The following is a 17,500-nucleotide window of genomic DNA, read 5'->3' as shown; positions in this document are numbered from 1 at the left end:
TGACGAAGGGCTAGGCCCGAAACCGAGACTTGTGGAGAGGCAAACCAACCACCCCCAACGGCACTATTGTTCATGAGTTTTTGTTGAACATTTCCTTACTTACTTTCTAAAGTGCCACGCAGCTTATCGGAATTTTTTTCCGTCATTTGTTGAAAATTGGGATCTACAGGGCGGAATCCAGAATCCAAGACTCTTGCCGGAATTACCTACGTGGGGTGATTTGTTATAACTTCTGTTTTGCACCCTAATTGCCTAGTAAATAATAGCGACTGGAGCAAAAAGTAGATCGGTTATGTAGCGAAAGCGTTCCGATGAAATTTTTTTTTCGACGGAGCTAAGTCATTCCATTCCTTCCTCGTGGGTTTAATTGCTCTTTGACCGGTGGGTGACTGGCATGCGTATAGAAAGCACTCTAATAGATTCCACTTGCCCGAGTGTGGCGATAGGCTGTAGTAAGTGCATCCAGTAAGAGAGAATGTTCTCACATTTTGACGCCATTTATTACTGAGTTAAGGGCTACGCGGTAGACGTTAAAAAGGGAGGGAGAAATCGGACGCTTGAGAAAGTGACAACAGGCTTTAATTTCTTTTCCTTTCACAGAGGCTGCATCGATAGACGCACGGCAGAGTTAAATTTTTTAAAGTATCATTTGCTGAACAATACATCAGCTTCCCGACGCCTTGAATTCTAGTGCAATAAACAATTAAAATCCTATATGGTACTTAAAGCTATCATTGTGTTATGAAAATGACTGATTATACTTAAATTTAGACACGAGGATAACAATTGGTCTTGAAATAAATCCAGCAAGGGAAGTCTGTCAAATGGCTTGTCAAAACTGAAGAAGAGGCGACACATCTTATGCTTCTTTCAGTTTACTTACCGCCGTGAGCGAGGCAAGTGAAGACTAGCAGTTGAAGAATGATGAACGCAACTTTTATTTCCATTGTAATCTAGGGAATATAAATATCACAACTTCTTACTAGGTTATAACAAAAGCTTTGGAAATCATAATATGCACTAACTTATTAAAAACTAGGTAATAGAGCGTCATAGGTTCTCACACGGAGGGCTTTTCTATTAGCTTCTATTCCTTTTCTAAGTGAAAAAGAATCAACCAGGTCAACGAAGATTAGTAAGTAACAAATAAGACTATAAAGCTTCGACTTTATTAAGCCCATTTTTAAAGTTTAAATAAGGCGATAAAAACTTAAGCATATCTAAATGAAATTTAAAACAAGAGAATCTTCTGAACAACAATAAAACAACGCAGCTGAATAGGTTTTCCCAAGACTTATCTAAACCTAAAAAGATTTTATCTATTTTTTTAATTGCCCATAGACGAAGGATCTGATATAGACGTTAACAAGAACTGCTGACTTTCTTAGAGAGTTGAAGCTTTAGATCAGTCCTTAATTTCGATAAATCAGGTTGAACTTACCGGCGATTTTCTCGCTTTTATTTCCTAAAAGTAGTGTTTGCCTTTGAGATCTGAAGGCAAAGGCTGAGGTATATATGCCTGATAGTGCATTCCTGAGTGCTAGCTTAGTTGCCAGCAAGGGCTCAGGAAAACAGGTCTTTGCATGTTAAAACAACACGAACGTGATGGAAGCGTTGGCTGCTAATGAGAATCATTCTTTCCCGAAAATTAATATGTTCGTCTAGAAAAGCTGTTGTTCTTCACCTGTTCATTTCTACAACTTCATCTAAGAATCCGCGCTTCTCAGTTATTGATGTCTTCCAGTAGAAAGATGTACAGTGTAATTGAAGACACGACAAAATAAGCTTCTTTTTTGGCCTAGTAGAGTTATGTAGCAAACAAATGCAAGCAACAAGTTGAATGCCTTGGGCTAAAATTTTCATGGTGGTCTAAATTGGACGTTTGCGTGAGATCGTCTTTTGGTTCAATATAAACAATGGTAAACAAAATAATAGAAGTAAAGAAAATTAAAATAAAATAAAATAAAAGGAATCAGCATTCGAAGGTTCGAGAGAAAGTTTATCTAGAGACGCGAAAGGGCACTTATCTTAAAAAGAAAGAAAAGTGGGCCGAGTGAGAATTCCTGAAGTTCATCACAAACAGTTTCAGAAAGGATAATTATATTCTACATTGTCTTCTTCAACGTATTGGGTTCTACTGGAAATATGGCTTTTAAACCCATCTCAGGAAGTAATTACACGTATTATGTATGAGCTCCCTAGCAAATGAGAGACTTAGCATCCCGATTATGAGGGATACAATATATACCTTTCCATAAGCCTAGCTCTAATATTATTCTGTGAGTGTTGGTTCGCAAATGTAGTCACTGATTACAATGTATTTTTGAATTTTTTCTTAGGTTTCGGCGCTCTGAATCTGAAAATGCGCATAAAAGCACAGCTCACGTACTCATTGGTTTTCCAATATTTCAGTTATGGGCAAATATACTTGTACATCAGCCGGGGCGAATATCTAACATGATTATTGTCGGTTTGCATTTTCAATTAATCATAATCATTAACTGTGAAATTTTCCTTGGTTTCGGCGCATTGTGCATGAAAGAATTTTACGAAGGGATAATCCTAACTAACATTGGGACCTCCTTGTCCAATATTTCAGCCATGGGCTGTTTTTCTCAAAACTTCGCACATGACCTCTCTTACCAAAGTCATTGTCCAAAATGAGGCAAGACAACGCCTTTAGCTTAAAGAACGTTTATTATATTTCAGATTGGATAAACTATCTGTAAGAAAATGATGATCTCAGTGACTGAAATAACTTTAATTGACTGGACAGCGCTCTGAAATAAATAAGCGACGTATTTGAAGGTGAACTAATTTCCAAATTTTTTCCTATATTAAAGAACACTATGTTAGCTGTTTGACAAGAACGGACCTATGAAATCCGAGTTAACTTTCCAACTGAAAAAATAAATCGTTCCTTTTTTTTCCAAGTAAAGGTGTAGTTGAAATTCTGATAATCGTGTCGCTAAAAATAAAGAGTACGGATGAAAGGAAAGACACTCAAGCTGGAAGAGAGTAGAACAAATTCAAGAAGAAACAAACTTGTGATTTTTGTAACTCCATAAAATAACTAAAAACGTGTGCTCCTTTTAAATAAGATTTTTTTTGTTTTTCAATTTCTTTTTCCGATGAAGCATTATCCCCCGTACCCCATTTAGAACCTGGAATTATACTTTTCTTTTGTTGTGGTTTATGGCTTAAAAAAAGGAGGAATATTACATTTGAAGCGTGCTTTTGGTTTGCGTTATGGTTTATAGAACGAGCAATGTAATGCTGTTTGAGCGTGCAAGTTTCGCCTTATGGCTTATAGAACATAGATCAAGGAGTACTGTATTACATTTGAAGGGAACTTGTTTTGCTTTATGGCTTAAAGAACGAGAAATATGTCTGTGAATTGGAGCGTGCTTGTTTTGCTCTGTAGCTTATTGAAACGAGGAATAGTCTTACTATCGGAGCGTACTTACTTCGCTTTATGGCTTATAGAACAAGGAATATTGCATTTGAAGCGTGCTTATTTGCTTTATGGCTTATGGAACGAGGAATTTACGTTCTGTATGAATTGCTACAGCCTTAGCCTTGCTAAATAAATACATTTGTAAATTGTTCAAAAGGTATTTCTTAACCACAAGGGTTAAAGGAAATTTAGCTAATTTAGGATAAATGAATAAATGAATTGGGGAATTACCTTTTCCTTCTTCCTTGAACGGTTCAACTAACAAAGTGATAGTCCAGTTTGACTCTTTGGATAATGAGGGATACAATATATACCTTAAGCCTAGCTCTAATATTATTCTGTGAGTGTTGGTTTGCAAATGTAGTCACTGATTACAATGTATTTTTAAAATGTTTCTTAGGTTTCGACGCTCTGAATCTAAAAATGCGCATAAAAGCTTTTATCTTTTAGCCATATATTGGGACCTCCCGCTCAGCTCACGTACTCATTGGATGGTTTTCCAATATTTTAGTTATGGGCTGATTTTCTCGAGACGTCTCTCATGACCTAAGCTGTCAGAGGCATAGTCTAAAATGAGGCAGGACATGAGGAAGGTTTATCTCAGATAAGAAAAACTATTTGTCTTAAGAAAAATCACAATTAAAACATGGAAAGCACAGATGCCAAGCAAATATACCTGTACATCAACCGGGGCAAATGTTTAACATTATTGTTGGTTTGCATTTTCAATTAATCATAATCACACGAAGGGATAATTATAATTAACATTGGGACCTCCTACTTGTTGGTGACGCGGCAGAATTTCGAGCAGAATAAGTGATTTTTGAGGCGAGCATTCTGTCGGACGAATAAGGCATTTTCGAGCAGAATTTAAGCAGAATATAAGGAAAAATCAGCGGCACTAATTATATGCATAACAGTTGTAAGAAAAATTTAAAACTAAATAGAAAACAAATGGAAAATAAACTTCGCACATAACCTTTCCTACCAAAGTCATTGTCGAAAATGAGGCAAGACAACGCCTTTAGCTTTAAGAACGTTTATTATATTTCAGATTGGATAACCTATCTTTCCTTAAAAATGACGATTACAACATAGAAGGTATATCGATGCCAAACAAATATACCTGTGCGTCAACGAATATCAAACATTTTTCTATGAGTTATCATTTTCACAGGTTAATCATCATTTGAAGCGTTTCTTTGGTTTTGACGCATTAACACTAAATATGCGCCAAAAAGCTTTTTGCGAAAGAATAATGTTATAATTATCATTGGGACCTCTTGCTTGACTGACAGGTACTAATTGGTGTTTTAAAATCGAAAAATCTCGCAAGACCTAAGTTCTGGGCAAAGTCATTGTGCAAAATGAGGCAAGACAACACCTTTGTCTTGAGTTACATTTACTTCAGATTAGACAAATTATTTGTCCTAAGAAAAATTAAAATGAAAACATGGAAGGTACCGAAAACAGACAGTTATACCTGTAAATCCGCAAATATCTTGATTCAATCATTATTTGGGAAGCGTTTCTTTGATTTGATATACCAAGTCTAAAAATAAACGTAAGAGGCTTCAGGCGGGAGAATGATTCTATGATTAACATTTCAGTGGACCTCTTTTAATTTCACCTCCTGCACTTCCAATATTCAACCCTAGGAAGCTTTTTCTCGAAACCTCTCCCGCTGAATAAATAGCTGAAATTTGCGGATTAATTATTTACTATCTTATTTAAAATGAGGGTAAAATTCCATAACCAAGAAGAAGCAAACTAGATTCCCGGGGGGCAGACTAGGCTATAGAGGTCGGATTTCGAAAAAACGTATATTTGGTACAAGGCAGTGGAGGATTTGTATCCCCGTCTGTATGTAACAAGAAATTCAGCTGTTAGGGTAACCAAATACAATCCACCTTCCCGTAAGCGACCACCTAAAATGAGAAGATTCAGTGGTCGCCACTTCCTGGTGGTGGTTATACCGTGTGGCACGTAATTTTTCCGGGAGTTTATTTTTGCGGATTGGCGATTGCTTGTGTTTTGGGGGACTAATTTTTGCAATTAGGACAAATTGGTTTTTCTTGCTGGGAATTATTTTTTTCGATTTTCAAAAAGTACCCAGTACCCAGCACTGATAACATTTTCGTTTTTATTGAGTACGTGCAATAGAAATATTCAAACAATAATACGGTGTGCGTAACCTATATGGAATGAGCAATTCATTGTATACCGTCTTGTTTCTGATCGAAAGAGACAAGTTGTAATTTAAGAGTGATTTTCTGTAAAATTCGAACTTCGGCCTGACACGTTACCTCATCGATTTGGCGGATTTTTGGCATGTAGTCTTAGAATAGTGTCCTAAATACTGAATGTATATTCTTTGGTTCGAATTCTCTTTCCTTAGATACAAGAATCTTTTGCTTAGATACAAGATTGACCGTTTTGACGAGGCCTCGAGGGGCCGCCATATTGGTATAATAAAAGAGCTTTCAGGGAAATATTTATGGCCTTACCACTGAAATAACCCAATCGTGACTCGCACAGCTACAAAGGACTATCCTTCTTCTTTGCAATTACTTACTTTTATCTGAAAATGGTTAAGTCTGAGCTACGAACGGCTAAAGCTTCTCACAGCATATTTTCGGTTCTTAAAAGGAACACAAATTTGGTAGAAATTGGAAGGGCAATATCATGCTTGCCACATCGATTTAAAATAAGCCATTTTACGTAAACATAGTTTATTTATAGATAAGGAAGATCGTTGAATAAAATTCTTTGGCAAATGTAACAGAGCAGAAAGATAATGGCATGAATGTGCATTTGTTCAGCTACTTAGCCCCTAACAAATATTCGCTGAATCCTTCTTGAGAAAATCCTTCAAAATTGATTGTGGCACATATTTATCTATTTATCGCTTAAAAAATTCCCACTTGTCTTGTAAAAAGATGATCTTTTATTTCTGATCTTGCGACGAGCTTGTAATATGCGCTAAATAAAAATTGTCATTAAATTTTGTTGCACACCGACCAGTTCGAGCTGGCTCTTCGATTTACCTGACAAATGGAGCCGCTCGTATGTACAGTTTCTGCCTGTATATTTTGCTGTATACAGCTTCAAATAAATCACACTTTCTTATGCGACGATAACGCAAATTTTGTCAAATTTTAGCAATAGGTTAGAAAAACAAACTGTGTTTTGCGGCTTTACGCAAATTACACCCATATCTTAAAACTTTTTAATACAACTATGCTTTCAGTTTGCTTCTATGTACATTTGGCAGACCTTTACAGCGTAAGATATAAAGTCAGTACATAAAATGAAGTAAAATGACTCATCAAGTCAAATTAGGTGATTGAATAAAAGTCCGAAAAATATGACATGGAATGATTCGGTGGGAGCTGAGACTAAGCTATTTTTAGTAGTTTTTCACATGGAACGTAACCAACCAGGTGCTTTGTTGTAACTGGGATTTACTCACAAATATTTGTCTTCAGAATACCCAACTTATTGTTCAAACCTGACCAGGAAAAAGCTCTCGTAGAAGTTGCCAGGGGCATTTGATATTTTTCTTGTGCAACGTCAATATCTATTCCACCCGTCGCATCGCTTCCCTATGTTTATGTTTTATGTTTACGCATTCTGAAGTCATTTAACTTTAAAAACTTACTGTAAAGAAGTAGTGAGAGCTTAAGGTTTCGAGGTGTTTGTGTTTTTATGACAGAGTTAATTTTGTACTTTTTTATGGCTTATGCCCTTTGGTGAAATTTCTTGGGTTTTCTTGGCTTGAGAAGGGCAGGTCTTTATTGTAGGAAACGTGGCGTTAGTTATTGGACGCTGAGTTCCTGTTTGAGTTAAGTATTTAAAAAACAGAACTATATGATTAGAACGGAAATATTTTGTTATCTGTAGGCTCTTGAGGGATGACACTCAGTAAGAACTCCAACAACGGTGACACTCAACTCGAAGCTAACATCCTTAATTACAAAATCGCACGTGCTTAAACAACGACTACAGCTTATATAAGATGCTCAAAAGACTTAAAGTAAGACTATACAAAATAGAATCCATCTAAGTAATACGCGACAGTATCTATTTTTGGAAAGTTGCATGGTCATGGAGTTAAGAAGATTTGACTAAACTCTAAAATCAGCCTCTTCCCGCCAAACATATTGGCACCAAAATTGTGTTCGCTCGCGCCGGGCTGGCTCGACTTTTGGGATACCGTCATGTTAAAACAGTGATTCCATTTTAATAACTATATTATTATAGCTTGCTCGCCCCAAAGAGACTGCATTTCATTTTCCAGAAACCGATCAGTTACTTTTTGAGCCTCTGAATTCAGACTTTTATATGTCTATGATGAAGTACCTTTGGTGTGGTCAGTCTACAAGCAAAGTCATGGCATTCCTCAAAATTCCAGTTTGCTACAGGATTAGAAGTTACGAGAAAATACTGAGCAAAATTCAGAATACTCACAAGAATGGGAGAGAAAAGAATAAACAACCCTTCTGCTCAACCTAAGAACAGGAAAAACGTTTGACAGCGTCTGGAAGACTTTGAACTTGATAAATGTCGTTCATTTCACTTCCCGGTTCCACCGTGCAGTTCTTTAACTATTAACAGAAACTCATAAGGGGTTGAAACTTGTAACTCGCGTTCAATGCTCGTGAATATTCACTTTTACCTCATTTGGAAACCTTAGTGACAGATATCCATTTTCAACAAATGGCTGCCGCGCGATCACCATGCAGATGTTTTAAGACAAGAGTTCTGCATTTCAGGGTTAAAAATACAACGTTAAAAGACAAAAAATGGAAAGAGAAAGTTCAAAAGAATGCTCAGCTTTCTTTTTGTGGAGGAAGGGAAGCTTTTCATCAAGAAATCGTCCGTCGAGGAATTCAACCTCGTTTTCTTCACGACGGAGCGCATGGTCTGTTTTGAAATGCAACTAAGACAGTGAAGTTTTTGCTGAATTTTCAGGTACATTTTGCACTCTATGGCCAAGACAATTTCGTTTTAGAAAGGGAATTTATGTATTTTTAAATGTTTCATAGAAGTTTTATAAATTTTTCTCTTCGACGCTAAAGAAAAATTACAAAATGTGCCCCGATTTGAGATGGATTTTGTGTTGAATTTTGCCATGTGCTCAGCCGATTTCACTTGCGTGAACGGATCCATGATCCAGATAGTGTTTTTCGAATTGCTTTAAAAGATTAACTTTCTGGATTTTGAATAAAAATTTTCAAGAAACGGCTTCTCTGTCTATTGTTTTGAGTTTGTTCATTCGTCTGAAATTAGCTCAAAACACGATCGTGACCACAACATCCAAGCTGAATTTAAGCTTAAATGCTTCTCACATTACTTACACGAATCACTTCACAATCGTTCCAAATATGGTACTTTCGAAAATGAATAATCACGAGCATCGGACAAAGCAAACAAACGAGAGTTACCCGTTTCAACCCCTTATGAGTTTCTGCTATTAAAAATAGCTTAGTCTCAGCTCCCACCGAACCATTATATGTCATATTTTTCGGACTTTTATTCAATCACCTAATTTGACTTGATGAGTCATTTTTACTTCATTTTATGTACTGGCTTTATATCTTACGCTGTAAAGGTCTGCCAAATGTACATAGAAGCAAACTGGAAGCATAGTTATATTAAAAAGTTTTAAGGTATGGGTGTAATTTGCGTAAAGCCGCAAAACACAGTTTGTTTTTCTAACCTATTGCTAAAATTTGACAAAGTTTGCGTTATCGTTGCATAAGAAACTGTGATTTATTTGAAGCTGTATACAGCAAAATATACAGGCAGAAACTGTACATACGAGCGGCTCCATTTGTCAGGTAAATCGAAGAGCCAGCTCGAACTGGTCGGTGTGCAACAAAATTTAATGACAATTTTTATTTAGCGCATATTACAAGCTCGTCGCAAGATCAGAAATAAAAGATCATCTTTTTACAAGACAAGTGGGAATTTTTTAAGCGATAAATAGATAAATATGTGCCACAATCAATTTTGAAGGATTTTCTCAAGAAGGATTCAGCGAATATTTGTTAGGGGCTAAGTAGCTGAACAAATGCACATTCATGCCATTATCTTTCTGCTCTGTTACATTTGCCAAAGAATTTTATTCAACGATCTTACTTATCTATAAATAAACTATGTTTAGGTAAAATGGCTCATTTAAATCGATGCGGCAAGCATGATATTGCCCTTCCAATTTCTACCAAATTTGTGTTCCTTTTAAGAACCGAAAATATGCTATGAGAAGCTTTAGCCGTTCGTAGCTCAGACTTAACCATTTTCAGATAAAAGTAAGTAATTGCAAAGAAGAAGGATAGTCCTTTGTAGCTGTGCGAGTCACGATTGGGTTATTTCAGTGGTAAGGCCATAAATATTTCCCTGAAAGCTCTTTTATTTTACCAATATGGCGGCCCCTCGAGGCCTCGTCAAAACGGTCAATCTTGTATCTAAGCAAAAGATTCTTGTATCTAAGGAAAAAGAATTCGAACCGAAGAATATACATTCAGTATTTAGGACACTATTCTAAGACTACATGCCAAAAATCCGCCAAATCGATGAGGTAACGTGTCAGGCCGAAGTTCGAATTTTACAGAAAATCACTCTTAAATTACAACTTGTCTCTTTCGATCAGAAACAAGACGGTATACAATGAATTGCTCATTCCATATAGGTTACGCACACCGTATTATTGTTTGAATATTTCTATTGCACGTACTCAATAAAAACGAAAATGTTATCAGTGCTGGGTACTTGGTACTTTTTGAAAATCGAAAAAAATAATTCCCAGCAAGAAAAACCAATTTGTCCTAATTGCAAAAATTAGTCCCCCAAAACACAAGCAATCGCCAATCCGCAAAAATAAACTCCCGGAAAATTCTCGTGCCACACGGTATAACCACCACCAGGAAGTGGCGACCACTGAATCTTCTCATTTTAGGTGGTCGCTTACGGGAAGGTGGATTGTATTTGGTTACCCTAACAGCTGAATTTCTTGTTACACACAGACGGGGATACAAATCCTCCACTGCCTTGTACCAAATATACGTTTTTTCGAAATCCGACCTCTATAACCTAGTCTGCCCCCCGGGAATCTAGTTTGCTTCTTCTTGGTTATGGAATTTTACCCTCATTTTAAATAAGATAGTAAATAATTAATCCGCAAATTTGAGCAATTTATTCAGCAGGAAAGGTTTCGAGAAAAAGCTTCCTAGGGTTGAATATTGGAAGTGCAGGAGGTGAAATTAAAAGAGGTCCACTGAAATGATAATCATAGAATCATTCTCCCGCCAGAAGCCTCTTATGTTTATTTTAAGACTTGGTATATCAAATCAAAGAAACGCTTCCCAAATAATGATTGAATCAAGATATTTGCGGATTTACAGGTATAACTGTGTGTTTTCGGTACCTTCCATGTTTTCATTTTAATTTTTCTTAAGACAAATAATTTGTCTAATCTTAAATAAATGTAACTCGAGACAAAGGCGTTGTCTTTCCTCATTTTGCACAATGACTTTGCCCAGAACTTAGGTCTTGCGAGATTTTTCGATTTTAAAACACCAATTAGTACCTGTCAGTCAAGCAAGAGGTCCCAATGATAATTATAACATTATTCTTTCGCAAAAAGCTTTTTGGCGCATATTTAGTGTTAATTCGTCAAAACCAAAGAAACGCTTCAAATGATGATTAACCTGTGAAAATGATAACTCATAGAAAAATGTTTGATATTCGTTGACGCACAGGTATATTTGTTTGGCATCGGTATACCTTCTATGTTGTAATCGTCATTTTTAAGGACAGATAGGTTATCCAATCTGAAATATAATAAACGTTCTTAAAGCTAAAGGCGTTGTCTTGCCTCATTTTCGACAATGACTTTGGTAGGAAAGGTCATGTGCGAAGTTTCGAGAAAAAGCAGCCCATGACTGAACTAAGGCTTGGATAAATTCTGCTCGTAAAATTGCTTATTCTGTCTGCCGGCAGTGCTCGTAAAAATTGCTTATTCTGTTCAAAATTCTGCTTGAACATCCTTATTCGGCTCGAATTCTGCTTGGTGTTCGTATTTATTTTCGCAAATATAGAAGGGAGCCTGGGCCTAACCCCTAAAACCTAATTAGATATTCATTATACGTAGCGAAATTGTAATTCATCTTACTTTTAATGTGAGTGCGTTGTAGCTATTAAATAATCAAATTAATCACAAGTCATTTTCCATTTGTTTTCTATTTAGTTTTAAGTTTTTCTTACAACTGTTATGCATATAATTAGTGCCGCTGATTTTTCCTTATATTCTGCTAAAATTCTGCTCGAAAATGCCTTATTCGTCCGGCAGAATGCTCGCCTCAAAAATCGCTTATTCTGCTCGAAATTCTGCCGCGTCAGAATTTGTTCAAACCAAATATTGATACACCAACAAGTAGGAGGTCCCAATGTTAATTATAATTATCGCTTCGTGTGATTATGATTAACTGAAAATGCAAACCAACAATAATGTTAGACATTTGCCCCGGTTGATGTACAGGTATATTTGCTTGGCATCTGTGCTTTCCATGTTTTAATTGTGATTTTTCTTAAGACAAATAGTTTTTCTTATCTGAGATAAACCTTCCTCATGTCCTGCCTCATTTTAGACTATGCCTCTGACAGCTTAGGTCATGAGAGACATCTCGAGAAAATCAGCCCATAACTGAAATATTGGAAAACCATGCAATGAGTACGTGAGCTGAGCGGGAGGTCCCAATATATGGCTAAAAGATAAAAGCTTTTATGCGCATTTTTAGATTCAGAGCGTCGAAACCTAAGAAACATTTTAAAAATACATTGTAATCAGTGACTACATTTGCAAAAGAACACTCACAGAATAATATTAGAGCTAGGCTTATGGAAAGGTATATATTGTATCCCTCATAATCGGGATGTTAAGTCTCTCATTTGCTAGGGAGCTCATACATAATACGTGTAATTACTTCCTGAGATGGGTTTAAAAGCCATATTTCCAGTAGAACCCAATACGTTGAAGAAGACAATGTAGAATATAATTATCCTTTCTGAAACTGTTTGTGATGAACTTCAGGAATTCTCACTCGGCCCACTTTTCTTTCTTTTTAAGATAAGTGCCCTTCCGAATCTCTAGATAAACTTTTTCTCGAACTTTCGAATGCTGATTCCTTTTATTTTATTTTATTTTAATTTTTTTACTTCTATTATTTTGTTTACCATTGTTTATATTGAACCAAAAGACGATCTCACGCAAACGTCCAATTTAGACCACTATGAAAATTTTTAGCCCAAGGCATTTAACTTGTTGCTTGCTTTTGTTTGCTACATAACTCTTCTAGGCCAAAAAAGAAGCTTATTTTGTCGTGTCTTCAATTACACTGTACATCTTTCTACTGGAAGACATCAATAACTGAGAAGCGCGGATTCTTAGATGAAGTTGTAGAAATGAACAGGTGAAGAACAACAGCTTTTCTAGACGAACATATTAATTTTCGGAAAAGAATGATTCTCATTAGCAGCCAACGCTTCCATCACGTTCGTGTTGTTTTAACATGCAAAGACCTGTTTTCCTGAACCCTTGCTGACAACTAAGCTAGCACTCAGGAATGCACTATCAGGTATATATACCTCAGCCTTTGCCTTCAGATCTCAAAGGCAAACACTACTTTTAGGAAATCAAAGAGAGAAAATCGCCGGTAAGTACAACCTGATTTATCGAAATTAAGGACTGATCTAAAGCTTCAACTCTCTAAGAAAGTCAGCAGTTCTTGTTTACGTTTATATCGAATCCTTCGTCTATGGGCAATTAAAAAAAATAGATAAAATCTTTTTAGGTTTAGATAAGTCTTGGTAAAATCTATTCAGCTGCGTTGTTTTATTGTTGTTCAGAAGATTCTCTTGTTTTAAATTTCATCTAGATATGCTTAAGTTTTTATCGCCTTGTTTAAACTTTAAAACTGGGCTCAATAAAGTCGAAGCTTTATAGTCTTATTTGTTACTTACTAATCTTCGTTGACCTGGTTGATTCTTTTTTACTTAGAAAAGGAATAGAAGCTAATAGAAAAGCTCTCCGTGTGACAACCTATGACGCTCTATTACCTAGTTTTTAATAAGTTAGTGCATGTTATGATTTCCAAAGCTTTTGTTATAACCTAGTAAGAAGTTGTGATATTTATATTCCCTAGATTACAATGGAAATAAAAGTTGCGTTCATCATTCTTCAACTGCTAGTCTTCACTTGCCTCGCTCACGGCGGTAAGTAAACTGAAAGAAGCATAAGATGTGTCGCCTCTTCTTCAGTTTTGACAAGCCATTTGACATACTTCCCTTGCTGGAATTATTTCAAGACCAATTGTTATCCTCGTGTCTAAATTTAAGTATAATCAGTCATTTTCATAACACAATGATAGCTTTAAGTACCATATAGGATTTTAATTGTTTATTGCACTAGAATTCAAGGCGTCGGGAAGCTGATGTATTGTTCAGCAAATGATACTTTAAAAAATTTAACTCTGCCGTGCGTCTATCGATGCAGCCTCTGTGAAAGGAAAAGAAATTAAAGCCTGTTGTCACTTTCTCAAGCGTCCGATTTCTCCCTCCCTTTTTATCGTCTACCGCGTAGCCCTTAACTCAGTAATAAATGGCGTCAAAATGTGAGAACATTCTCTCTTACTGGATGCACTTACTACAGTCTATCGCCACACTCGGGCAAGTGGAATCTATTAGAGTGCTTTCTATACGCATGCCAGTCACCCACCGGTCAAAGAGCAATTAAACCCACGAGGAAGGAATGGAATGACTTAGCTCCGTCGAAAAAAAAATTTCATCGGAACGCTTTCGCTACATAACCGATCTACTTTTTGCTCCAGTCGCTATTATTTAATATATAGATTTAGCCAGGGCTAAAAGCGAGGCTCCCATTAATAAATTTATAATTTAAATTAAACAATAAACTTGTATTCGAACTCCACAATTCAGTTAACTTTAGAGCGCATTTATGTGACTTTTGAGGGAAAGGCTACCTGATTTTAGAGAAAAATAAATTGCAAACAGCCCAAGAGTGAACCAAATCTTACATCGAGTTGATAGCCTCATATGTACACCCAAAAACTGGTAATCATCTTCGATCACATTTAAGAGCCATAATGGCTCTTGATCACCGTAGATTAATTAGTGGAAAAGAAAATCAGGCCAACTTTTTTGCGTTCGACAAGTTTACTTTGCAAAATCTTGTCAACAAATCTGGGTGCGTGTAAACCAACCTTTTATATCATTTATACATCACATCTGAGGTGAAACAGTAGTATGAGGCACTGTTTTTATCATATCGGCAGACCTCGGACAGAAAGCAGTATTTCACAATACAAATTGCACTCATTCAATATTCATAAACTGTTAAAAAAATTTCCAAAATCACCTATACGGCCATCCGGTTCTCACTTTTGTAGTGCAAGCTGTGGCGAGTGTTTGAATGAACATTAACAGAGTTACGCTCCAACATTATAAAGAATTTATTCTGTTTATTTTTTATTTAATGGTTTATTAACGCGCGGCATTTTGATTTGAGTACTCTTGCAAGCGATGTTCACTGAACGACTGAAAACAATCGGCACAGCGATTAAAATTACAAGAGGGACTACTAACAATCAATAAAAGAAATATAATTCAGTGAAACATATACAGAAACAACAATTTTCATTCAGGAAGACAAGTGTTAAAGTATCCCTAAAAATCCTGAGTCTTCAAGCTTCAAGCTTAAGTTTATGTTTTAAGCCGGCTTCCCGGTGTTTGCTTTTTTCAAAGACAAACTCGAGGCAAGAAAATCGCTCAAAGCTTTCTTTTCCGGCCAGAATTATAAGTAAATATTCTTTGGAACGTTTTCTTTCTATTTGCGGTGAGAAACTGTCTAAAGGCTTTTTAGAGTTCTGTAAGCTTATATCAAACCTGATACTCGGTCAGATCATTGTCTCAAATCTTACAAACGTGCATAAACTAAATGACCGCATAAACTCCGCTCAACTTCATTAAATTAGATCCAAAAAAACAAACATCAAATACAATAATTTCTCTGGCTTACCATTCGAGATGCAGCTCCTGAAAGGTATCAAGAAAAGCCAGTATCGCTTCAGGCTTTGCAATCCTCTTATGCATCAAGCAAGGTGAAAACGAAAACAATGCCATCTGAAATCGGATTTCCGACTTTGACAAGCGACGTATTCCTCAACCAAAAACCCAATAAACAAACTAGCCATGAATAACAGAGGACTCCTGATAGCAGCTGAATTTCATTTTGCACATCCAGTGGAAAAAGACACTTAAAAACATCACAAGTTGTCAGCTTCAGCTGTCAAAGTAAACAAGATTCAAGATGCTGCATAAATTTTCCGCATGAACTCACCTGTCAAATTTTGACCAATCAGAGCATAAAAATTGGACGTAGAGCGTGACCAACGCGTGACCATAGTGAGAAAAGTCAAAAGCAACTGTCTTCCCTGCCTGTAACAGCTGGCTGAATTTTCGCGTCCGAGGTCAGTTTGCAATCAAAATTTTAACTGTGTAGCACATAAACACAACATATTTCTTATGAATTTAGAAAAAACTTGAACTTGAGCCTGCGATCACTTAAAAACTAGTAACTTGTCAGCGGATAACTTCAAAAAAATACTTGACCTCGATGGGTCGACACCTGAGCCTGCGATACGGTCAAGTGATACTGGTCAGCGGGTACCCTGTTTTGACAGCTGTCAGTTGATCAAAACATTTATGTCCAATATGTGTGCATTATCAGTTTAACTAGTAAAAGTATGAGATTGAACATTGTTCGCGATCTAGTAAAACAATTAACTGGTCAGCGGACAGCTTCCAAATAAATCACGTCACCTCGATGAGTTGACACATAAGCCCGCAATATGGTCATGGGATACTGGTCAGTGGCTATCCTGTTTTGACAGCTGTCAATTGACCATATTGTGAATGTCCTAAAATCCTATATTAAAGATGTGGACTTGCCAAGACACGCCTGAGACACCCCTCCCTTCCTTTTGATAGTCTCCCCTACCCCACCCGTACAATCTGTAGACGCGTACGTACGTACGTACGCTCGGTCAATCACGTGACAACCAAACGAAAAGAGGTTGACCATATTCCATGAGTATGGGGCTCTGTCCCACGCGCGCTTCGCGCGCGCGGGAGCCCCGCTACTAGGCAATAAGGGTGCAAAACAGAAGTTATAACAAATCACCCCACATAGGTAATTCCGGCAAGAGTCTTGGATTCTGGATTCCACCCTGTAGATCCCAATTTTCAACAAATGACGGAAAAAAATTCCGATAATCTGCGTGGCACTTTAGAAAGTAAGTAAGGAAATGTTCAACAAAAACTCATGAACAATAGTGCCGTTGGGGGTGGTTGGTTTGCCTCTCCACAAGTCTCGGTTTCGGGCCTAGCCCTTCGTCAGTGGAGTTACAAGTACGATGGAAACGTTGCAAGTTTTGTATACGCCAAGAAAGAAAAAATAAACACTCAAAGAAACTTTTTCTATTACACGCACGGCCTAGTGGAAACGGAAGTCGGAGTTTAAGCCGCGCGGATGACCGATGCCAAGCTGAAAAATAAGGCGCATCTCCAGGCGCCTCCGTTGCGCGTTTTCCCCGCAGAGCATAATTCCATGGACTAGAATGTCGTGGATCGAGTGACCAGCCGTGTTAAAATGTTCCCCGACAGGGAAACCAGGCACTTTCTTCCCTTTGCTTCGAATGTGCTCGACAAAACGTGGCGATAGGCGACCAGCGGTGATTGTGGAAAGACTTCCCTGATTTAATGGCCACCAGTCAAGATGTTAAATTTGAGAAGTAGGATTGTCCTTATTCTTTCATTTAATGGATGGTAAGTGAGAACCAAGGGAATTCTATCGGACATTTGGTTAGAGGGGTGCTGATTGTTCAAGACATTAGTCTTTCTCAACCACTGCTGGTCGCCTATCGCCGCGATAGTAACCTCCATGATATCTTCGTACGTTCTTCG

The 17,500-nt window shown here is 37.1% G+C and overlaps 1 long non-coding RNA gene and 1 pseudogene across 1 annotated transcript in view; one reads left to right on the top strand and one right to left on the bottom strand.

Moving 5' to 3' along the window:
* Positions 1 to 3,823, bottom strand: part of LOC140937468 (uncharacterized) — a 10,283-nt gene extending 6,460 nt beyond the window's left edge. Inside the window, exons 1-2 of the long non-coding RNA XR_012165469.1 lie at positions 3,689 to 3,823; positions 884 to 953 (exon numbers count right to left, since the gene is read on the bottom strand). This is a non-coding gene — a long non-coding RNA (uncharacterized lncRNA). The remainder of the gene's footprint in view (positions 1 to 883; positions 954 to 3,688) is intronic.
* Positions 1 to 17,500, top strand: part of LOC140948782 (pseudouridylate synthase 7 homolog) — a 119,714-nt pseudogene that overhangs the window by 36,955 nt on the left and 65,259 nt on the right.

The sequence above is a fragment of the Porites lutea genome, chromosome 1, assembly GCF_958299795.1.
Source record: "Porites lutea chromosome 1, jaPorLute2.1, whole genome shotgun sequence".
Lineage (NCBI taxonomy): Eukaryota > Metazoa > Cnidaria > Anthozoa > Scleractinia > Poritidae > Porites > Porites lutea.
The sequence above is the reverse complement of the archived record's forward strand: the minus strand, read 5'-3'. Positions and strand labels throughout refer to the sequence as shown.